Genomic DNA, 25,536 nt, shown 5'->3' with positions numbered 1-25,536 from the left:
GAACAGTTGTTATTTCTAGTGGTTTTTATTTTGGCCATTCTGACGGGTGTAAGGTGATATCTCTTTGTGATTTTGATTTGCATTTCCCTGATGGTTAGTGATATTGAGCATTTTTTCATGTGTCTATTGGCCATCTGTATGTCTTCTTTGGAAAAATTTCTATTCAGGTTTTCTGCCCATTTTTAAATCTGTTTTTGGTGTCGAGTTGTATAAGCTCTTTATATATTTTGGATATTAACCCCTTCTTGAATATATCATTTCCAAGTACTGAACAATCTGAAAATTGTTTTTAATTGGTAGGATAAGTTCCGTTTATATTTATTGATGTGATAAATATGTTTGGTGCCAATTCTAGCATTGTTTTATAACCATAACTTTTATTTTTGAATATTTTTCTGTTACTTAGTGAAGTTTATATTTTTGTTCTAAGGGTTTGTATTCTAATCCTTTTGTATAACCCTCTCTTTGTCCCTTGCTTGATGTCTATTGGTCCCTTATCATGAACAATATTGAAATTAGCTAGTAACATCCTTTAGTCCCAACCCTGGCTCTTCCTCAACAGACTTGAAGTAATAGCCTTTTACTCCAGTTAATGACTCTCAGACAATCAGTGAGCTAATTCTGTTCTTCCCATCTCTCCCCGTTCTCCAGCCATTTTTATGGTTTTTCCGCAATTACTCTGTCAGAACATACAGCAATTGTATACCATACCCTCTACCATAAAAGCATTATTTAGATTTATTTCTGGAAGTAAATGTATATTATTTCCTAACACAAATCCTTATTTCAAACTCTCCAGTCAGTTTGGTTGTTTGAAGTTCATTCTGCTTAATAGATTTCTTAGGAAGGACTCGGGGGAAATAGTTCCTGAATTTTAATGTGTTCATAAGAATTTGTGTTTTTTAAATTGATGGTCAGGTTGTCTTATTATAAAATTTCTGACTCATATTTCTTTCCTTTGAGTTTCTTAAACATTTTACACCACTGACTTCTGGCACAAATTGATGTTCAAGAGCAAGGAAAAAGACCTAAATAAGCATAAAATGAGATGTTACATAAGGAACAATCTAAAAAAAGATGTAATAATCCTACATTTGGGTCATGCTAGCAAAAAAACCCTCAACATACAAAAGCAAAAACAGTTGGAATTATAAGTAAAATTTATATAGGCACAGTCCTAGTGGGAAATTGTATTACATCTTTCAGAAACTTATAAATCAAACAGACCTAAAATTAATAAATGGATATAAGGTCTGAACACAATTGATATGCATACGCTTGATCTAATGGATAAACACTGAGAAGCAGGGAGGTGATTTAACAAAGAGGGTTAATGGGTATATTTTTATTTCAGCTACTGTTTTGTTTTGTTGCACTTCTGTTTGGTTCTTGTATTTTTCTCTCTTTGCTGAGATTTCTTATTTTTCCATTCATCACAACATTTTTTTTTTTACTTCATTGAGCATAGTGCCAATAGCTGTCTCAAAGTCCTTGTCTGATCATTCCAACATCTAGGTTACCTGAGGGTTGGCTTCCATTAATTGTCTTTTCCTTTGGGAAGGATTACATTTTTTTCTGGCTCCTCCAAGCTGAGTAATTTTAATTGTATCCTGGACATTGTGCCGGTGATGTGATGGAGATCACAGGTTCTGTTTCACTCCTCAGCTTGTGTTGATATTTTTGTTGTGGCAGGCAATTAACTTGGTTCAACTCAAACTGTAAATTCCATCTCACCTGTGGTTGGAGTAACTCAAATCTCAGTTGAGTTTTTTGGCTTTAGCTGCAACTTGCTCTGTGTCTACCCCATAGGTATGCTTCAGGGGTCAGTAGAGATTTGAGTAGTGCTCATACTCACAATTTGAGTCATGCCCTTCTCTGGTTCTTACTGATCTGGGATTTTACTGTCTTTTCAGTGACTGTGGTTGCTGCAGACCCAGCTCTCAAATTGTCGAAGTCATTTTTAAAAGGGGTAGATTTCTCTTGCATTTGAGCTAGTCCAGGCTTCTCTGTAAGGTGTTTTCAGATTAAAGCTCCAGAAACCAAAAACTTGCCTCTTCATGGCTCCTTCTTCCAAGTTTCATCTTTCAGAATTTGCCTTTGTTCATTCTGCATAGCCTACAAGTATTTGTTTTTAGTATTTTGTTCAGAGTTGATTATTGTTATGTGAAGGAGAGTTAATCTGTCACAAGCTATTTGGTCATATATGAAGCAGATCTTTTTGCTTTTTTTCATTCATTCTCCACCCATATTTTCATTCTCTCTGTCCCATAGTCATCCATTTCATACTACCATTCCCCATAGGATTTCAGTTCTTATTCAATACATATATCTAGGAATGTATGTGACCTTGAAAGGCATAAGGTATTGTTTTAGCGTATTTATCTTTCTTTACATAAAGCCTTTTTTTAATCAAAAGTATTTTGTATGTCAAATTTAGATTACTGTATGTAAATCTAATTCATAAACTCAGAGCTGCACATATTCCATTGTATAAATATACAAAGTTTAACTTATCCATTCTCCTAAATAGATTGCATCCATCTATTTCCTAATGTGCTAATTAAGTCATAAACATTTTATGTTTTAATTTACATTTTTGTCTATTTTTCTATTGAGCTGACATTTTTTTTATTTGCAGTAGTAACTTTTATACTCTACCTCAGAATTCTTTATTCATTTTCAATGTTCCATACATATTATCCCAGTCTGTCATCTATCTGTTAACTAGATTATGATGCCCTTCACTTGAATAAAACTTCTGAGTAATTGAATAAATGCTTTTTCTTATAGTTTCTGTCTTGAGATCTTTTTAAAGAAATACTTCCTGATTTGCGGTCATAAACTATAAGTCTCTTTATATTGCATTTTCAGATATAACATTCATTATAATTCATTTGGGTTTTTCTGTACACAGCATGAGATAGGAATCTTTGCTTTCTTCAACTTGTCATAAGTGAGGCAATTTTCCCAATACAATTTACTAAATATAATTTTCTGATTTGTGATGTTACCACTGACATGTAACCAACTGCCATATATAAGCAGGTCTAAGTATTCAACTTGATTGGTTTATTTGGTACTACAATTGTATAACACTGTCTTGTTACTATAATTTATGCTCAGGGTAGTCCTATTTTTTAAATGTTTCCCAGGTATTCACAGACTATTATGTTCCACAGAATTTTACAATCAGGTTTTCTTTCCCTAATGCAAGAAAATCTTCTCAGGAATTTAATTAGAAATACATAGAATTTTTAAATTAAGGGGAAATTAACAATTTTATATTAGGCCATCCTATTCTTCAAAGTCTTAGAGCTTTTCACTCAGATTTTTAAAAAAATGTCCTTGAGAGTGTTTTCAAAATGACTCCATGAAGGTCAAAGTTTATCTTCTATTTTATTTTCTAATGATTAGATAAATGCTACTGTTTTTTTCTCTTTTGTGCATTTTTATTGAAATTCTAGTTAATATGCAGTGTAATATTTCAGATATACAATATAGTGATTCAACACTTCAAGACAACACCCCGTGCTCATCACAACAAGTGCTCTCCTTAACCCCTATCACCTATTTAACCCATGACCCCACCCGCCTCTCCTCTGGTGAGGATTGGTTTGTTCTCTATAGTTGAGAGTTGTCATCTAGATTTACCTCTTTTTATTTTTTTTAACCTTTGTTAATTTCTTTCATAAATTACACATGAGTGAAATCATGGTATTTGTCTTTCTGTGACTTTTTTTCACTTAGCATAATATTCTCTAGCTCCATCCTTGTCATTGGAAATGGCAAGATTTCATTTTTTTTTTCCTGAGCAATATTCCATTGCACATATATAGTAAATTTTTTTTTCTTCTCCTATCTAAGGTTAGTGTTAAGGAAAGGGTTCGTGTTTGGCATAGGGTTAGGGCCAAAATGCTACTGGTTTTTACAAGTTTTCCCTACTGACTCCCTTAATGCTCATAATTTGCTAATTGTGTTTGGTCTTCTTTGTGGGCAAGCACAACATCTGAAATAAATGAATGAAAGAAAAAAGAAAGGGAAGGAAGGAGGGAAAAGGGAGGGAGGGAGGCAGGAAGGGAGAAAGGAAGGAAGATAGAAAAATGGAAAAGGACAGTTTGTTTATTCCCTTAGAATTCTCATACCTCTGGATTTTGTTTTGTTTTTATTATTCAGGATTTCTGAAGTGGCTAATGTCTTTGTCTTCTTTCTGACTTCAAGAAGAAAGTAACTTTTTCCATTTATTGAATTTTAATGCTAAATAAATACTGAAATATATCAAATGCTTTTTTGACAACTGTACTCCTAATCAGATAAACTTGGGAACAGTGAAAAACCATGAAATGTTTGTCTTTAAATCCTTCAGATATAAATCATACTGCAAGATTTTTCTCTCTGGGGCCACTTTTTAATCCTAAATTAATACATAATTGACCATGACTAATAAATACACATATGTACACATAGCTACATCTATATCTATGCTGATAGATATAAAAAGGAGAATCTTAAAGCCGTGTTCAAAATATTCAAAAGGGAATAGGTTTATGTTTTTCTTATATTGTGCTTTTAACATTTTAGTATAAAACGTTTCTATCTCATAAAAATAATTGGACAATTTTTCTTGTTATGTAAACTAGGGTTATCTGCACCCACTGATAAAACAATCTCAGCCTCTGAGATATTTCCCTTTCTAGAAGTGGGGAAATGGTAACATGTTTATCATCATTATTACATTATTGTTACTATGATTATTACTTATATGTATTGAGTGGCTATTTTCTGTCCAATTTTTCTATTCCCTTTTGTGCAAATTAAAGTTTTCAGATTTTTCCAGAAGTACATTAAAAGACTCTTATTTGAGATTTTGTTAATTTGCATCTCTCTGATTCTTGGTTGATGTTGTCAGAGTTTTGTCAAGCTTACAAGTTTTTTTTCAAAAATTCAATTTGGGTTCTTTTAAACTTTATTTCTTATTATATCTCATTTCTTTGGGTTTTTTGCCCCTTTTGGTTGGTTCTGCTTTGTACTATGAGGGCTTTATTGATTGATGCTGGGGTGCACTGGAGCCATTTCTGGTTAAGCTTTATGTGTGTTCTAAAGTTTATGAGGTTTGACAACTACTGGTCTATAACCATTGTCCTCAATTATTCAATAGTGAGGCTGTCCGCGAGGCTTTTGACAAACATACTCCTGAGCAAGGCCTTTATTGATTATGATTCAGTCGAGGTGGGCTGCAGTGTGGGAATCCATATTTTTAGAAAAGTTTGCAGGTACCGTATTAACAAGACTTGGAAATCACTGAATTTGAGTCACTGTAAAACACAGTCCACTGCTAAAAGAATGGTAAGAAGGGACCTTCAAGGTTCTAATGATTTTTAAGTTAAAAGTTAACACATGTTTAGGTAGTTTCGAGCAAAATGTGAAGGTAGTGAGCAATCCAGGAAGAGAAAAAGGTGTTGTAAAGATCAAGAGCTGAAAGGAAGGTCAGCTCCTGAAAAGAAAAACTTCCTCTTATTGAATTGTGGAATGCAAGAGGAGTGGCAGAAACCAGAGAGGTGAAAAGAAGCCACAGCATAAATTCATATTAAGACTGGACTTTATCCCAAAGGTAATGATGAGCCATTGAAGGGGAGAAGACAGGAAGAGTTTTGCTTGAGAAAAAAAACAAACAAAAAAACCCCCTCTGTTTTAGCTACAATGGAGAAAACTAATTAGAGAGGAAGCAGGAGCAAAGACAGCTTTCACCCTAGGAAGGAGTATTGTAATCCAGGCAAGAAATGATGGTGGCTTGAACAATGGGAAGAGAAAGACAATTTTTAAAATTTATTTTAAATTGAAGTATGATTAACGTGCAGTATTATTTTAGTTTCAGGTATACAACATAGTGCTTCAACATTATGAAATACTCAGCACAGTAAGTGTAGTTACCATTGTCACCAAAGTTAAAACAATATTACTGACGATATTCCCTATGCTGTACTTCCCAGTGACTTATTTATTACTGGAAGTTTGTAACTCTTAATCTCTTTCCACTGTTTTACCCACACGCCCACGCCCTCCTCTCTGACAACCACCAGTTTGTTCTCTGTATTTATAGGTCTATTTCTGTATTGTTTTTTGTTTTTCTAGATTCTGCATATAAGTGAAGTTATGTGATATGCTACTCTCTTATTTCACTTAGTGTAATATACTCTAGGTCCACACATCTTGTTGCAAATTGCAAGATTTCATTCCTTTTTATGGGCTAAGTAATGTTCCATTTTATACACACACACACACACACACACACAGCCCACATTTTTGTCCATTCATCCATAAAAAGATACTTAGGTTGCTCCCGTATCTTGGCTATTATAAACAATGCTACAATAAAAATAGGGGTACAAATAACTTTTCAAGTAAGTGCTTTCATTTTCGTTGAGTGAATACCCAGAAGTGGGATTACTGGATCATCTGGTAACTCTATTTTTAGTTCTTTAAGAAAACTCCATAGTGCTTTGCATACTAGCTACACAATTTACATTCTCACTGACCATGCACAGGGGTTCCCTTTCCTCCACATCCTCACCAACACTTGTTATTTCTGGTCTTTTTGATACTAGCCATTCTGACAGGTGTGAGGTGATATTTCATTGTGGTTTTGATTGTATTTTCCTGATGATTAGTGATGGTGAATATCTTTTCATGTGTCCCTTGGGGCTATCTGCATGTCTTCTTCAGAAAAATTACTACTCCGGTCCTCTGCCCATTATTCAGATTTGTGTGCATGTGTGGTAAATTATATGACCTCTTACAGACTTTGAATATTAACCCCTTACCAAATATATCATATGAAAATAATTTCTCCCATTCACTAGGTTATTTTTTCACTTCGTTGATGTGTCCTTCACTATGCAAAAGCTTTTTAGTTTGATTTATTCCCATTTATTTATTACTGCTTTTGTTGCCCTTGCCAGAGGAGACAAATTAAAACACACACACACACACACATATTTCTGGGGCACCTGGGATGAGAGAGCAGAAGGCAAGCTGAGGACAAAGCATAATCTGACACCCTGCAACCTCCCCCCCACCTCCCCACTCTTGGGCGGGACATTTGTGACATTCTTCCAGGAATCTCTCAACTGTCTTAATGTTAAAAGCCTGCTAGAGGGGAAAACAACCTTAACTTGACAATGGCAAGGCCTCTGGTACCTTGTAGGTATCTTGTAGGTTGTCCTCTTTAGCATAGGAAAGTTCTTTTGAAACCTCCGTTTTCCTTACTTCCCCCATCCTGAGTATATAATCAGCCACTCCTCAAGACCCCAGTGCGATAGCTCTTTCTGCCCACAGGTCCTGTCCCTAGGGCTTTAATAAACCACCATNTTTGACAATGGCAAGGCCTCTGGTACCTTGTAGGTATCTTGTAGGTTGTCCTCTTTAGCATAGGAAAGTTCTTCTGAAACCTCCGTTTTCCTTACTTCCCCCAACTCCTGAGTATATAATCAGCCACTCCTCAAGACCCCAGTGCGATTGCTCTTTCTGCCCGCAGGTCCTGTCCCCAGGGCTTTAATAAACCACCATTTTCTTTTAATTTATAAGGAATATATGTTCTACTTTTGGGGGGGGATTTTTTTTTTAAGATTTTATTTATTTGTCAGAGAGAGAGAGCACAAGCCGGGGGAGCGGCAGGCAGAGGGAGAAGCAGGCTCCCTGCTGAGCAAGGAGCCCCCTGCAGGACTGATCCCAGGACCCTGGGGTCATGACCTGAGCTGAAGGCAGGTGCTTAACTGACTGAGCCACCCAGGCATCCCAATAAACCACCATTTTGCACCAAAGACATCTCAAGAATTCTTTCTTGGTCTTCGGCTCTGGACTTCACAGAACTTCACCTATTCTCCAAAACCACATCACCTGGGTGGCTCAGTTAGTTAAGCATCTGCGTTTGGCTCAGGTCATGATCCCAGGGTGCTGGGACTGAACCCTGCGTAGGGTCCCTGTTCAGTGGGGAGTCTACTTCTCCCTCTTCCACCAGGTTGTGTGCTCTCTCTTTCTCAAATAAATTTAAATTACATAAATTTAATAAATACAAATATATATATTTGAATTATTTGTTTGGATTATTTTACATATATTTTATGTATATATTGCTAAGACCAATGTCCAAGAGTTTATTGCCTATTTCCTTTTACGTCTTTAATCCATTTTGAATTTACTTTTGTGTATGCTGTAAGAAAATGGTCCAGTTTCAGCTGTCTGGTTTCCCCAACATCATTTATAAAAAAAAAGACAGTCTTTCCTCATTGTATATCCTTGCCTCCTTTGTCATAGATTAATTGACCATATAAGCATGAGGTAAATTCTTGGTTTTCTGTTCCCTTCCATTGATCTATATGTCTGTTTATGTGCCAGTACTATAATGTTTGGATTACCACAGATTTACAGTACACTTTGAAATCTGACTCTGTTCGCTCTACTTTTGTTCTTTTTCAAAATTGCTTTGGCTGTTTGGGGTCTTTTGTGGTTTTAGACAAATTTTAGCATTATTCTAGTTCTGTGAGAAAAGAATTATTGTCTTGATTGGGATGTCATTGAATCTGTAGATTACTTGATGAGGTATGGATATTTTAACAGTATCAATTCTTCTAATCAATGAGCATGGTATATCTTTCCATTTGTTTCTGTCATCTTTAGTTTGTTTGATCAATATCTTATAGTTCTCAGAATACAAGTCTTTCACCTACTTGGTTAAATTTATTCCTAGGTATTTTTTGATGCTTTTATAAATGAGATTGTCTCATTAAGTTCTTTTTCTGCTAGTTCATTACTCGTGTAGAGAAATACAACAGATTTCTGTAATTTTCTATCCTGCAACTTTATTTATTCTAATAGTTTTTGGTGGACTCTTTAGTATTTTCTCTATATAGTAACATGTCATCTGGAAATAGTGACAGTTGTACTTCTTCCTTACTAATTCTTGGAATGCAGTTTATTTCTTATTCTTGTCTAACTGCTGTGGCTAGGATCTCCAGTACTCTCTTGAATAAAACTGGTTATAATGGACATCCTTGTCTTTTTTTTTTTTTAAGATTTTATTTATCTATTTGACAGAGAGAGAGACAGCCAGTGAGAGAGGGAACACAAGCAGGGGGAGTGGGAGAGGAAGAAGCAGGCTCCCAGTGAGGAGCCTGATGCGGGGCTCGATCCTAAAACACCAGGATCATGCCCTGAGCTGAAGGCAGACACTTAACAACTGAGCCACCCAGGCGCCCCTGAACATCCTTGTCTTATTCCTGATCTTAGAACAAAAGTTTTGTTTTTCACCACTGAGAATTATGTTAAGTGTAGATGTGTCATATTTGGCCTTTCTTATGTTGAGGTATGTTCCTTCTATACCTACTATATTCAGACTTTTTATTATGAACAAATTTTGAATTTTGTCAAGTGCTTTTTCTGCATCTATTGAGATGATCATATGGTTTTTATTCATTGCATTACTGTGGTGTATCACTTTGATTGTGGCTATTGAGTCATCCTTGCCTCCATGGAACAAACCCCAGGTGATCATGGTGAATGATGCTTTTTAATGTATTGCTGAATATAGTTTCCACATATTTCGTTGATGATTTTTGCATCTGTGACATCAGGGATATCAATTTTTTTCACTTATACTCTTTGGTTTCATATCAGAATGAGTCTTACCTTACAGGATGATGTAGAAGCAGTCCTTCCTCTTCTATTTTTTAAACCGTGAGAAAGATAAGTTTTGACTATTTTTTTAAATGTTTGGTCGAATTCACCTGTGAATCCATCTGGTCTTAGACTTTCGGGGAGAGTTTTAAATTACTGATTCAATTTCATTGCTGGTAATTAGTCTGTTCAGATTTTCTATTTCTTCCTGATTAATCTTGGAAGATCGTGTTTCTAGTAATTTATCCATTTATTCTACTTTGTCCGATTTGCTGGCGTATGATTTTTCATAGTAGTCTCATAATCCTTTGTGTTTCTGTGGTTGTGTTGTAACTACTTTTTCACTTATGATTTAAGTCCATTCCCTCCCTCCCTCTCTCTTTCTCTCTCTTCTGGGAAAGTTTTATTTAGTTATACCAATTACTAAAACCATTCAGTTATTATAGTAATAATTATAACCTATTAAAATACCATTTTAATATTGCTTATCATAACTACAATCCTTATAGCATTGACTTTTAAAAAAATTTTGAGTATAGTTGATACACAATGTTACATTAGTTTCAGATGCACAACTTCTCTATACGTTATGCTATATTCAAGACATGAGTCTGGCTGATGATTTAACAATTTCGTTTCTTTTCCAAGGGCCCACTATTGGTTTCTTGATTTTTTTTTTTTTTTACTATCTATTTCATTTATGTCTGCTGTAATCTTTATTATTTCCTTCCTTCTACTAACTTCAGGCTTCATTTCTTGTCTTCTAGTTTCTTTAGGTCTCAGGTTAGATTGTTTCTTGTGGTAGATTTGTATTGCTATAAAGTTTCCTTTTAGAACTACTTTTGCTGCATCCCAAAGATTTTGGAACATTGTGCTTCCCTTTTCATTTGTCTCAAAGTATTCTTTTCATTTCTTCTTTCGATCTCTTCCGTGACCCATTAGTTGTTTAGTAGCATGTTTTTTAGCCTCCATTGTTCTGATTCCTCCCAGGTTTTTTTCTTGTAATTGATTTCTAGTTTCACAGCACTCAGTTCAGAATAGATGCTTGACATGATTTCAATCATACTGAATTTATTTTTTAAGGGTTTTATTTATTTGTGAGAGAGCATGAGCACAAGTGGTGGGGAGGGAGTAGGGAGGGACAGATCCCCTCTGAGCAGGGAGCCTGACATGGGGCTCGATCCCAGGACCCTGAGATCATGACCTGAGCTGAAGGTAAACATTTAACTGACTGAGCCACCTAGGCACCCCTTGAATTTATTTACACTTGTTTTGTAGCCTAACATAGAATGTCCTATATGCACTTGAAACAAATATGTATATTGCTGCTTTGGTTGGAATGTTCTATATATCTTAAGTTCATCTGGTCTAATGCGTCATTTAAGCCCATGGTTGCCTTACTGACTTTCTGAGTCATTTATCCATTGATGTAAGTGGGGTTGTTAAATTAATCCACTAGTACTGTATTACTATCAGTTTCTCCCTTTGATTGTTAATAGTGCTTTACATATTTAGGTGCTCCTATGTATGTAGATATTTGTGATTGTTATATCCTCTTGTCAGAATAATCACTTATCATTACGTTACTCTCTTGTCTTTTGTTACATTCTTTGTTTTAAAGTCTGTTTGGTCTGGGGTGCCTGGGTAGCTCAGTTGGTTGAGTGTCTGACTCTTAATTTTGGCTCAGGTCATTATCTCAGGGTCCTGGGATCGAGCCCCTCCATCAGGTTCCATACTTGGTGGGGGGTTGCTTGAGGATTCTCTGTCCCTCTGCCCCTCCCCCCTACTTATGCATGCTCTCTCTCAAATAAATCTTTAAATTCTATTTTGTCTAAGTATTGCTACCTCAGCTTCCCCCCCCCACATCCATTTGCATTGAAAATCTTTTTCCATCCCTCTACTTTCAGTCTGTGTGTCCTTAAATATGAAGTGGGTCTCTTTTAGGTGGCATTGAGATGGGTCTTAGTTTTTATACATTCAGTAATCTTATGTTTTTTGATTGGAGCATTTAGCCCATTTTCACTTCATGTAATTATTGATAAGTATGTACTTACTGCCAAATGTTTGTTTTCTGGTTGTTTTTGTAGTTCTTCCCTGTTTCATTTTTCCTCTTGCTCTCTTCCCTTGTGATCTGATGAATTTCTTTAGTGTTATGCATGGATAGCTTTCTAAGTTTTTTGCTTTATTGTACCATGTGGTTCATATATAACCCTTAAGTATATTGTAATCTATTTTAGGTAATGCTTGCTTAATTTCTAACACATTCTACAAACACCATTTTTACTCCTACCCACGTTTTATGTATAAAACATATTTTACATCTTCTTTATCCTCATTCTGTGTTTATTGAAATATAGTTAACATAAAATGTTATATTAATGTCAGATGTACCACTGAGTGATCAACAATTCTATACAGATGCAGTGCTTCGTTACCATCTATTACCATGCAACATTACATTATTGACCATATTCCCTATACAACAATTTTCTTCATGTAACTTATTTTATAACTGGAAGTTTGTAAATTTTAATCTGCTTCACCTATTTTGCCCATCCACACAGCCCCCATCTCTCTGGCAACCATCAGTTTGTTCTCTGTATTTATGAGTCTGTTTCTGTTTTGCTGTTTAATTCATTGCAAAGTGAAATCATGTGGTATTTAAGTTATTTTACTCAACATGGGATGGATCTAGAGTGTATTTTGCTCTCATGAATGGCAAGATTTCATTCTTTTTTATGGCTGAGTTATACTTCATTGAATATGCATATAACACATCTTCCTTATATATTCATCTACTGATGGACACTTGGGTTGCTTCCATACCTTGGTATATGTAAATGTTTCAGTGAACATAGGAGTGCATATATCTTTACAAATTAGTGTACGTTTACAGGATCATATAGTATTTAATTATTTGAGGCACTTCTATATTGTTTTGTACAGTGGTGGATGCAACAATTTACATTTCTACCAACAGTGCACAAGGATTCTGCCTTTTTTTTTTTTTTTTGCATTCTCATCAACACTTATTCCTTGTCTTTTTGATAACCATTCTGACAGGTGTAAACTGATACCTGATTGTGGTTTTGGTTTACATTTCCTTGATGATTAGCAAAGTTGAGCACCTTTTCATGTGTCTGTTGGCCATCTACAGGTCTTTTTCAGAAAAATGTCTATTCAGGTCCTCTGCCCAATTTTTTAAGCTTTGGGGGGAGGGAGTGTATGAGTCCTTTACGTGTTTTAGAAATTTACCCCTTAAAAGATAGGTCCTTTACAAATAACTTCTCCCAGTCAGTAGGTTGCTTTGTCTTTTTTGTTGATGATTTCCTTCACTGCACAAAATCTTTCTGCTTAGTGTAATGCCAATATTTTGCTTTTGTTTCTCTTGCCTGATAAGATGTAATTAGAAAATTGTTGCTAATGCTAACATTGAAGAGAATACTGCCTATGTTTTCTTCTAGAAGTTTATTGTTCCAGGCCTCAACTGTAGGTCTTTGATCTATTTTGAGTTTATTTTTGTGTATGGTGTAAGAAAGTGGTCCAGTTTCATTATTTTGCATGCTGTCCAGTTTTCCAACACCATTTACTGAGGAGACTTTTTTCCACTCTACATTGTCTCCTGTGTTGTAGACTAACCATATAAGTTTATTTCTATGTTCTCTATCCTGTTGCATTCATATATGTGACTATTTTTGTGTCAGTAAAACATACTGTTTTAATTACTCTATGTTTTCAGTATATTTTGAAATTGAGGATTATGATACTTCCAGCTTTGTTGTTTCTCAAGATTGCTTTGGCAATTCAGAGACTTTTGTGCTTCCATGCAAATTTTAGGATTATTTGTTCCACTTCTGTGAAAAGTACTGTTGGTATTTTTATTGGGATGCCACTGAATCTGTAAATTGTTTTGGGTAGTATGAATATTTTAACAATATCAATTCTTCCAATCCATGAGTATGGTTAAGTCTTTCTTACAGTTTTCAAAGGCTGGATCTTTTTGCCTGCTTGATTTTATTCTTTTTTAGGCAGTTGTAAATGGTATTGTCTTAAATTTTTTTCTCCTTTGTTATTAATGCATAGAACTGAAACAGATTTCTGTAATTTTCTATCCTTCAACTTTAATGAATTCATTTATTCTAATGTTGGGGTTTTTCCCCCCACAGTGTCTTACTATTTCCTCTATGTGGTTATATGTTATCTGGAATTTGTTATGGTTTTACTTCTTCCTTACCAATTTGGATGCATTTTTTCTTTTCTGATTGATGTGAGGACTTCCAATATTCTTTTGAATATAAGCGGTGAGAATGGACTTTGTGTATTCTTCCTGATCTCAATTGAGGAAAAGCTTTTGCCATTGAGTATGATGTTAAGTGTGGGTGTGTCACATGACCTTTATTATGTTGAGAATTTTTACTGTGAACAAATGTTGAATTTTGCAAATGCTTTTTCTGCATCTATTGAGATGATCATATAATTTGTAATGGGTTTTTTGTTGTTAATGTGGTGTATCACATGGATTAATTGTGGATATTAACTCATCTTTGCATACCTGGAATAAATCCAACTTGTTCATGGTGAATGATGCTTGTAATGTATTACTGAATTCAGCTCATATTTTGTTGAGAATTTTGGCATCTATATTTACTAGGGGTATTATGTAGATTTGGGTTTTTGTAATGTCTTTGGCTTTGATATCAGAGTAATGCTGGCAACATACAATAAATTTGGAAGCATTACTTCCTCTTATTTTTTTGGAATATTTTGTAAAGGATAAGTATTAACCCTTCTTTAACTATTTGGTAGAATTAGCCTGTGAAGCCGTCTGGTTTTGGACTTTTGTTTTTTTGGGAGATTTTTCTATTACTGATTCAATTTTGCTACTAGTAACCAACCTGTTCTGATTGTCTGTTTTTTCCTGATTGAGTCTTGGAAGATTGTATTTGTATAGAAAATTTTCCATTCTAATTTCTCCAATTTTTTTGGCATGGAGTTTTTCATAGTAGTCCCTTTTACTCCTTTATATTTCTGTGGTGCTGGCTGCTACTTATCCTCTTTATGATTTCATTTATTAAAGTCCTCTCTCTTGGGCATCAGAGTGGCTCAGTCAGTTAGGCATCTGCCTTCAGCTTGGGTCATGATCCCAGGGCCCTGGGATCAAGGCCTGCATCAGGCTCCCTGCTAAGTAGGGACCTTCTTCTCCCTCTGCCTCGTGCTCTCTGTCAAATAAAGTCTTATCTCTTTTTTCCTGATGAGTCTGGCCAACGGTTTGTAAATTTTATCTTTTATTTCCACTGGATTCTTTATTTTCTTTCTTCTAGTAACTTTGGGTTTCTTTTTTTCTTTTTCTAGTTCCTTTGGGTGTAAGGTTAGATTGTGTGAGAAGTTTCTTGTTTCTTGCAGCAGCCTTTAAATTCCCCCTAGGAACTGCTCAATGACTAAAACATTTTGTTTTCATTTTCATTTCCTCTTCGATTTCTTTCTTTACCTATCGGTTATTTAGCAGCATGTTGCTTGATCTATCCTGGAGAATGTTCCATATGCATTTGAAAAGAAAGTGTACTCTGGGATGGAATGTTCCCTTAAGTCCATCTGGTCTAATGGGTCATACAAAGCCACTGCCGTTGTTAATTGACTTCTTGTCTTGATCTATCCATTGATGCTGGGGTGTATAGTACCCTACTATTATTGTATTAATTTATTTAGGTGATGCTACATTTGGTGCATAAATATTTACAACTGTTGTATACTCTTGTTGGATTGATCCCTTTATCATGTAATCTCCATCTACCTCTTGTTACAGTGTTTTTAAAGTCTATTTTTTCCAATATAAATATTGGTACCCTGGCTTTTTGTTATTCCATTTGCATGGAATATATTTTTCCATTCCTTCATTTTCTTTTTTTTTTTTTTAAAGATTTTGTTTATTTATTTGACAGAGATAGAGACAGCCAGCAAGAGAGGGAACACAAGCAGGGGGAGTGGGAGAGGAAGAAGCAGGCTCATAGTGGAGGAGCCCGATGTGGGGCTCGATCCCATAACGCCGGGATCATGCCCTGAGCCGAAGGCAGACGCTTAACCGCTGTGCCACCCAGGCGCCCCCCATTCCTTCATTTTCAATCTGTAGGTGTCTTTAAGTCTGAAATGAGTCTCTTGTAGGCAGCATACAGATGGGTCTTGTTTTTTTGTCTTTTGATTGGGGCATTTAGTTCATTTAAAGTAATTATTAGATAGGTGTGTATTTATTGCCATTTTGTTAATTGTCTTCTGGTTGTTTTTGTAGTTCTTCTCTGTTCCTTTCTTCATCTCTTACTTTCTTGTGATTTGAAGACTTTTTTTTTTTTACTGTTATCATAGAGTTCCTAAATAACCCCCAAGTATATAGCAATCTATTTTACGTGGATGGTCACAAGTTTGAACACACGTAAAAGCAGTGTACTTTTCTACTTCTCTCCAATTTTGATACCATATCTCTTAGTGATCGTAGATATGATTTTACTATTTTTACTTTCTACCTTCACACTAGCTTCAGAACTTATTTACATGTTTCCTTTTGCCAGTGAAATATTTTTCCTGTTATAATTTTCTTATTGTACTTAGACTTCTTTATTTTCCCCTTTAAAAAGTCTCAAACATTTCTTGTAAGGTCAGTTTAGTGGTGATAAACCCTATGTCTCCTTCAATTCTGAACAATAATTTTGCTGCTTAGAGTATTTTTGTTTGTAGGTGTTTCCCTTTTAGCACATTGAATATAACATGTCACTCCACTCTGATCTGCAATATTTCTGCTGAAATCAGTTGATAACCTTCTGGGAGTTCTTTGTAGGTAACTAGTTGCTTTTCTCTTGCTCTTTTTAATGTCTTTGTGTCTGGTTGAGTTTCCTGGCCCTGAATATCTGTTTCATTCCCAACTATCATTTTATTTTCTCGAGTAAATTGTATGCCCCTTTTTCTCTCTATTCCAGGGATCTCTCTAATATGAATGTTACTATGCTTGATACATTGTCCAAGAGATCCCTTAACCTATTCTTTTTGTTATTCAGCTTGGGTGCTTCCCATTACCTGTCTTCCAGATCACTGATGTTATCTAATCTGTTGATTCCCTCTGCTGTATTTTTCATTTCAGTTACTGTATTCTACAGCTCTGATTCATTGGGTTTGTAAATTTCTGAGATCATCCACCCTTTCTTGAGTCCTGTGAGCATCTTTATCTGTTTACCTCTTTTTCTGTGGTTTTATTTATTTGGAACAACTGAATTTGTCTGAATGCCTGTATTAGGTCAGCTGCATCTCCTGGTCTTGAATGCAGCAGCCTGGTGTAGAAGGTGCCCTCGGGGGCCCAGTAGTATAACACTTTTTGGTCACCAGAACCAGGCACACCAGGGGTGACTCCTGGATGGGCTGGACTGGCCCCCAAGATGACTGACTGAGCCCCCCCCCCCACCATAGTTGCTACCAGCTTGCCAGGAGGCGGGGTTAGCTCCCAGCACAGCTGGCTGAGAGTCGTGGCTTAGCTGCATCTTGGTGGGAGGGGCCAGCCTCTAGTATAGCTGGCTCCCCTCCCCACCCCTAAGGCAGGAGTTATTATGAAGGGGCACCTGCATTGGTGGCCAGGTGGGGTGAGCAGTGCTAGTAAGGTAGATGGAAGGTGCCTAAACTGGCTCCTGCAAGGCTAAGGTGAGAAAAATGGCTCTCCCCAATACTCCCAAAGAAAGTGCCTATTTCTGCCCCTCCAGCACATGCCCTAAAATTGGTGAATCTCCTTCCCATATAATTCAGACATGTTTCAAACTGCTGCTTCTTGGACCACGTGATATAGCGTTTGTCCTTTAAGGAGGAGTCTCTATTTCCGATAGCTCTCCCAGTGTGAACCCCTAATGATTTTCCAAGACGGACCCTATGGGCACTCAGCTTTTTAGGGAAAGTTTCCAGGACTGTGGGCACCCAGGGTGGGGCTTGATCCCCTTGCTCCTCAGGGAGTAACTCCACACCTGTGATGGGGTCACCACATTGGGAGCTTAGTTCACAAACATGTCCCTTCACCTCCTAGTCTTGTTGACATGACTTTCTCGTCATGTCTTTAGTTGTGGGGATATTCTGCCCACTGCAGGGTATTCTCTGAGTTGCATCAGCTGTAGTTGTTGCTTCGAAGTATCCACGGGTGAACGTGAGCTCAGGATCCTCTTTTTCTGCTACCTTCCAGACCCATAAACATTTGTATATTGAATCCAAAATACATCCCTCAGAGAATACTTAAGCGTAAGTAATTGATTCAGGTGCATTTACTCGTCCTTTACTTATACACCTCAAATCCTGTCATAACTAGTTTCTGTCAGTTCTACCTCAATATATCTTTTACCCATGGCTAATAGTCTTTTACTCCCCAAGAAGAGAGGGGAAGACGGTGAAGTAGGAAGACTCTGAGCTCACCTCCTCTCGCAGACACAAGGCTGCACCGCATATAGAGCAACTCTGAAAACAACCCGGAGAGAACAGCTTTTCCACAGTTAAAGGTGTAAAGAAGAAGCAACAACTAGAAAGCTAGAATGGGCAGAGACGAAGTCAGGAAGGAAGACTACAGTGACCCACAAGCAGCAGGGATATCACAGGTGTGGAGGCACTCAGCAAGGAATGAGGGCTTTAAGTCCCTCATTGAGCACCCTCCGTCATGGGGATGTGCAATGGATAGATGAGCGCCATAACATCTGGCTTTGAAAATCAGCAGGGTTTAACTTCAGGAAAGAAGATTACACTCTTACTCACTCTGAGAGCCCAGAGGCAGCCGTCTGAAAAGTGCCTGAGCTCTACATGTAGGACATTTATAAACTAATGTTAAGACGTGTGCTAGAGGGGCCGGGATCTGTAGGACCTTTCTCCAGGAGCAGAAATAGTGGCAGGTACCACTTTTCTTGCACGCCTTCAGCCTGACACAGGTGCGTGCCATTTCTGTCACTTTGCGTCTATCTTACTAGCACCACTCACGCCACTCAAGTCTTCCCTGTGGATGTACCATGGTAGGTAGTCCTGCAAAGAGACTACTGTGTTGCCACACCTGCTGGTCAACCCTGTGCAGAACCAGCACCCCTCCAAAGCAAGCCCCTGAGAAGGAAGGAGGCAGCCAATGCATACCACCACACTTGTGGCAAGTTGTAGCCAGGAATTTCACCCAGCTGTTCATAGGGGACACCACTGGAGTACCTGGTTGTAGTGGACAATAGGGATTGCACTAAAGGAAACCACACGACATCTTCTACATAAGGCCAGTAACTTTAAGCCCAGGAGAGGAAGCTGACCTACCTGATACATAGAGTCAGACAAAAATATAGTAGAAGGAATCAACAGTAGATTAGAGGTGATCAGTGATCTGGAAGAAACATTAAAGAAGTAATCATTGAAAACTTCCCTACGTTGGGGAATGAAACAAACATCAAGTTCCAGGATCCAGAGAGCCCCAATGTGAACCCAAAAAAGGTCCACACCAGGATACATACTAATTAATTACGACATAAAGCAGCAAGAGAACAATTACTTACCTATAAGAAAATCTACATAAGGTTATAAGCTGATTCTTAAGCAGAAATTTTGGTGTACTCAGTTTTGTAGGAAAAAAACCTATAATCAGGTGTGCTCTAACCAGCAAGGTTATCATTCACAATTGAAGGAGAGATAAACAAGTTCTTAGGTGAACAAAAGCTAGAGTCTAAAACACTCAAGAAACTTCTTTGAAGGGAAAACTATAGGAAGGAAAAAATTTCCCTGCTAAAAGCAAACATATAGAAAAGGCAGATCAAAAATTTACAAAGCTAGTAAAAAGTACTAATATCAACTTTATAATTAGTTGTCATATACATGAAACGAGGGAGTAAAAATGTAGTTCTTATAGACTGTGTTCAAATTTAAGCAACAGTCACCTTTATATGGACGGCTATATATACAGGATGTTATAAACATCATGGTAACCACAAATCAAAAACCTATAAAAGGAAGGAATCCATGGATGACACTAAATAATCACAAGGAATGAAAGCAAGAGAAGGAAGGAACATGACTAAACACTCCAATGAGAAGACCTAGACTACATGAACTTAGAAAGACTATAGCAGTAGACAACAGCATTAAATAATAATGAAGGGATGAATCAAACAAGAGGATATATAAATATCTATGCACTTACCATAGGAGCGCCTGAATATATAAAGCCAATATTAACAGTCATAAAGGAGAAAGTGACTAGTAGGGAACTTTAATACCCCACTTACCTCAAGTAGTAGCTTTAAATGACACATTAGACCAGATGAACTTAAGATGATATATACAGAACATTCCATTCACAAACAGCAGTATACACATTCTTTTCAAGGGCACGTAAAACACTTTCCAGGATAGATCGTATGTAGGAACACAAGTTTCAATAAATTCAAAAAGATTGCGTTTGGGGAAAAATGTTTGATATAATTTCAATGGTATGAAACTAGAAAAAACAACACATGCAGGCTAAACAACATGCTACTAAATAACCAATGGGTTGATGGAGAAAACAAAAAGGAAATAAGAAAACACCAGGGCATAAATAAAACTAGAAATGCTATGGTCAAAAATCTTTGGGAAACAACAAAAGCAGTTCCTAGAGGGACATTTATGGCCATAGAAGCCTATGTCAAAAACACGAAAAACATCAAGCTAACATAACACTTAAACCCAAAATTAATAAAAGGAAACAATAAAGACCAAAGTAGAAATAAATGAAATAGAGACTTAACAATAGAAAAAATAGCTGGTTATTTGAAAATCCTGATAAACCTTTAGTCAGACACATCAAGAAAAAGAGGACTCAAATAGCATAAGTGAAAATAACAAACAGCACAAAAATAAGGGAGTACTATGAAAAGTTATATGCCATAAAATTGGGCAACCTAGAAGAAATGGATAAATCCTGGAAACAGTCTTCCAAGATGGAATCAGAAAGAAATAGAAAATTGGAATACTGATTACTTGTGATGAAATTGAGCTGGTAATCAAGAATTCTCCCAAACATTTAAAGAAGAGTTAACCTATTCTTCTCAAACTATTACAAAAAATAGAAATGGAAGGAAAACTACCAAGTTCATTTTATGAGGCCAGCATTACCTTGATACCAAACTCAGACAAAGATACAACAAAAAACATAGGCCAATATCCCTGATGAACACAGCTGCAAAAATCCTCAACAAAGTATTTGTAAATCATATTCACAAACTTTGAGCTTCATTCACTATGTTTAATACAGCAGATCATCAATGTGATATACCACATTAACAAAGATGAGAGATAAAGACCATATGATTGGGGAGCCTGGGTGGCTCAGTCAGTTAAGAGTCTGACTCTTGATTTCAGCTCAGGTCATGATCTCAGCATTGTGAGATGGAATGCAACATTAGGCTCTATGATGAGCGTGGAGCCTACTTAAGATTCTGTCTCTCCCTATGCCCCTCCTCCTTCACCTGCACTCTCTTAAAAAAAAAAAAATCCATATGATCATCTCAATAGATGCCGATAAAGCACTTGACAAAATTCAACATTCATTCATGATAAAAACTCAATGGGGGTTTAGAGGGAATATACTTCAACATAATAAAGGAAATACATGACAAATCTTCGGCTAATATCATACTGCTGATGAGCTAAAGCCTTTCCTCTAAAATTAGGAACAAGACAAGGATGTCCACTCTCATCTCTTTCATTCAACATACTACTGGAAGTACTAGCTGTGGCAATTAGAGAAGAATAAGAAATAACAGTTATCTAAATTGGTAAGGAAGAAGCAAAACTGCCACTATTTCTAGGTGACATGATGCCATACATAGAAACCCTAAAGATTTCAACAAACTAGTAAGTGAATTCATCAAAATTGAGGGTAAAAAAATATACAGAAATCTGCTGCATATCTATATACTAATAAACTAGCAGAAAATTTAAGAATATAATCCCACTTGTAATTGCATTAAAAAGAATAAAATACCTAAGATTAAATTTAACCAAGTGAAAGATTGAGGAAGTAAAGGTGACACAAACATGAAAAGATAAACCATGTTCATGGATTGGAAGAATATTGTTAAACTGCGCATTCTACCCAAAGCAATCTATAGGTTCCATGAAATCCTGATCAAAATACCAATAGTTTTTTTTCCCAGAACTAGAACATACAATCCTAAAATTTGCATGGAACCACAAAAGTCCTCAAAGTGCAAAAGCAATTTTGAGAGAAAACAAAGCTAGAGGTACCAGAATCCAAGATACACTACAAAGTTACAGTAGTCAATACAGTATGGTACTGGCACAAATATAAACACATTTATGGTAAATTAATCTATGAGAAAAGAGGCAAGAGTATACAATGGGGAAAACACAGTCTCTTCAATAAATGGTGTTGGGGAAAATGGACCACTTTCTTACACCATACACAAAAATAAACTCAAAATGGATTAAAGACCTAACTGTAAGATCTGAAACCATAAAACATCTACAACAAAACAAGCAATAACCTGGACATCAGCCTTAGCAACTTTTTATGGATATATCTGCTCAGGTAAGGGAAACACAGCAAAAATAAACAGGGACTATGTCAAGCCAGAAAGATTTTTCCCAGTGATGGAAACTATCAACAAAATGAAAAGGCAACCAATTTAATGGGAGAAGATATTAGCAAATGGTATATCCTACAAAGTGGTAATATTCAAAATATATAAAGAACTCACACAATACCAAACATAATAATCTAATTAAAAATGGGCAGAGAGGGGCAACAGGTGGCTCAGTAGGTTAAGTGTCTCCCTCCAGGTATGATCCTGGGGTCCTGGGCATCAGGCTCCCTGCTCAGCAGGGAGTCTGCTTCTCCCTCTGCCCCTCACACTGCTTGTGCACATACACACACACGGTGTCCACTGATTGATGAATGGATAAAGAACATATGATGTACATACAAAACAGAATATTAGTCATGAAAGAGTGAAATCTTGCCATTTCCATCAACATGGACGGAACTAGAGGGTATTACGCTAAATGAATTAAGCCAAACAGAGAAAGACAAATATCATATGATTTCACTTACACGTTGAATCTAAGAAATACACGAATGAACGAACTATTTGTTGCCTGAGGGGAGGGCAGAGTAGGGATAAGTGAAACAGATAAAGGGGATTAAGAAGTACAATCTTCCAGTTATAAATAACTCATGGGGATGAAAAGTACAGCATAGGGAAGATGGTCAATAATATTGTAATAACTTCATATGTTGACACATGATTACACCAATCAGTGAACATTTTGTAATGTATAGAATGGACAAATCACTATGTTATATACCTGACAGTGATATAATATTGTATATCAACTACAATTAAAAATAATTTTTAATTTAAAAAAATGTTTACATGTCATTCAAAATTGTCAGAGTTTAAATAATATGATGATAGGTAAATAAACATTCAAATTCATAATAAGTAAAATGACTTGGTTCATTTCATTATGTCACATACCTTGTAATTTCAGTTTTGCTCTGGTCTAAACTTACCTATCTCCTTCCATCACTGGAATATCTCCATGAAGTCCTCATACCCTACAATATCACTGAGCCCATTAATGCCACCAATAGAGACTGAGCAAAGAATAAAGTGAATCATGGAGAAACTAAACCAGCTGATCCCACCCAGACCTTTCACCCACATGACCACCACCACCAGTGCCACGCACAGTACAGCCACCATCTTCGAGACCCCTACTGCAGGGGGGAGATCAGCTAGACATCCTACTGGAGGGGAGGGACCCCTTGAGATGCAGGAAGGAAAGTAGGTGGTATTTCCTGAGGGCCAGGATGTCCTCCCCATCTCTAAAAGCAGGCACTGCAGGAAAGGTGACAGACTTCAACAACGGCACCTACCTTGTCAGCGTCACTCTGTTCTGGGAGGGCCAAGTCTCTTTCCTCCTGATGATCCACCCCAGTGAAGGAGTATCTGCTCTCTGGAAGGCAAGGAGCCGAGGCATGACAGGGTTATTTTCAAAGGTAAATTTGTTAACAGCACCACTCATGTCTTTGCTGAATATGGCCTGACCCTTAACTCAAGCGCCCTGTGAGGTCCTGACTCACATGACCGCCCAGAATTGAGAAATTCTTATCTCACTGTCAAAGAATAAAACCTTTTTCACACATAAATATACTTTCATAGTATCTTTATATACTATTTAGTTTATATTATTTATGATATACATGAGAAGTTCCATGGGTAGAGCTACATTGCCCATCTCAATTAATATTGAGTATGACCTTTTCAGATGCCTCTTCTACTCAAGGTCTGGTCAGACACGTGGTATGGGAGCCCTTTTTATGACTCCCACTGCTAAGGTTGGCATTCTCATCAAAATGTTCAATAACAGAGGGCTGCCCAAAGTGGCACTCTGTATTACCAGTATTCTCAGATTCAATCATTACTGTAGACCTAGGTTTACAAAATATCTTCAGTGTAAACGTATTCTGATATGTGTTTAAAGTGTTACACCAAAAAAGGGTTCTTTGATAAAGAACATCCATGTGCCTTCATCCCCCATATCCTATTACGTAGATTCCACCTCTTACATATCTTTTGCATTCATCCATTTCTTTCCATGACTGGTGCTGCTGAGTTCAGATCATTATCACCTCACCTAGATTACCTGTCACAGTTTCCCTCCCAACAATCCTACCCTCACTAATCCACTGTCCACACTGCATCCTGAATAATCTTTCCGAGAAGCCAACCCCTACTGGTCATATTCAGTTGATCTCAACATCAGATACTCCGCAGCATGTGCTGCTCAGGTTGAAGGAGTCCATACTCACCAAGATGTGATGTAGTGATTCTTAAACAGCCTCCACGAACTGGGGTATAAGCATGTTTCATCAATCATGGCTGCATCAATTCTATATCTTTCTTTCTTTGCTCACAAACAGATGCTCACTCCTTGGTCTACCAGTTCTCCATTAAGCTGGAAAACTTCATTGCTTAGAATGAACACTCAAGGTCTCTTCATGAGCCATTTGGCAAAGGGTAACTGTACCACCACAAATCCAGAACCTGTGGGCCAAGCCCTGAGACAACCTAGCAGCTGCAGATTCTTTTGCTCCTTTGCTAACTTTCTGTAAGTTTCAGAAGCTCAGTCCATTTCCTCTCCCTTTCCAATCTGCTGCTATCCATTTTGATCCTGAGGATTCATTTTCCCTAAGCTTGATGACAGTGTGGAATGCTACCTTCTTCCCTCAAGCTTTCAAAAAAATATGCTAAGAGGAAGTAAAGTATGGATAGCAAACATGGAAAAATAACATGCATTCCAGATTTCATGTAGTTATCCAAGTGTTGATCTGTAGTCCCTGACTCCCTTCTGAAATAAGTAAAAGCTCAGTGGGGTTTCTGTTCTGTCCTTTTGATCTCTGATGGTGCATCTTACCAAAGCTTTTCCTACCTGCTAACCATTCTTATGCTTAAAGTCACAGTAAGGATGAAAATGTGATCTCTTGCTTTTTCTGAATGCAACCTGAAGAGTCATCCACAGCAGAGAATTAAGTACCACTTATATTTGTTACACCTAACATCTGGATCCCCATTCCTCCTATATTCCCTTTTACATATACACATACACGGGTTTGAAACAAAGAGTGAGTCAAAGGAGGATAAGAGCTTTGAAGCAGGAAGAGTCAGGTAGTGTTTCATCAGCTGGAGGAAAAAAATGCAGTGTACATTTATTCATGCAGCAGACTCAACATGACTTTCTGCCAGCCTCTTTAAGGATATTAAGGAGATAGCAGTGGATCGGGCAAATGCACAACCTTCCTTGAAATAGTTTACAATCGTCGGAAAG

At 36.9% G+C, this 25,536-nt stretch overlaps 1 pseudogene; it reads left to right on the top strand.

The window, feature by feature from the left end:
* LOC100477502 overlaps positions 1-24,031 on the top strand; it is a 43,774-nt pseudogene extending 19,743 nt beyond the window's left edge.
* The last annotated feature ends 1,505 nt before the right edge of the window (positions 24,032-25,536 follow it).

This window comes from Ailuropoda melanoleuca, chromosome 8, assembly GCF_002007445.2.
Source record: "Ailuropoda melanoleuca isolate Jingjing chromosome 8, ASM200744v2, whole genome shotgun sequence".
Classification (NCBI taxonomy): domain Eukaryota; kingdom Metazoa; phylum Chordata; class Mammalia; order Carnivora; family Ursidae; genus Ailuropoda; species Ailuropoda melanoleuca.
The sequence above is the reverse complement of the archived record's forward strand: the minus strand, read 5'-3'. Positions and strand labels throughout refer to the sequence as shown.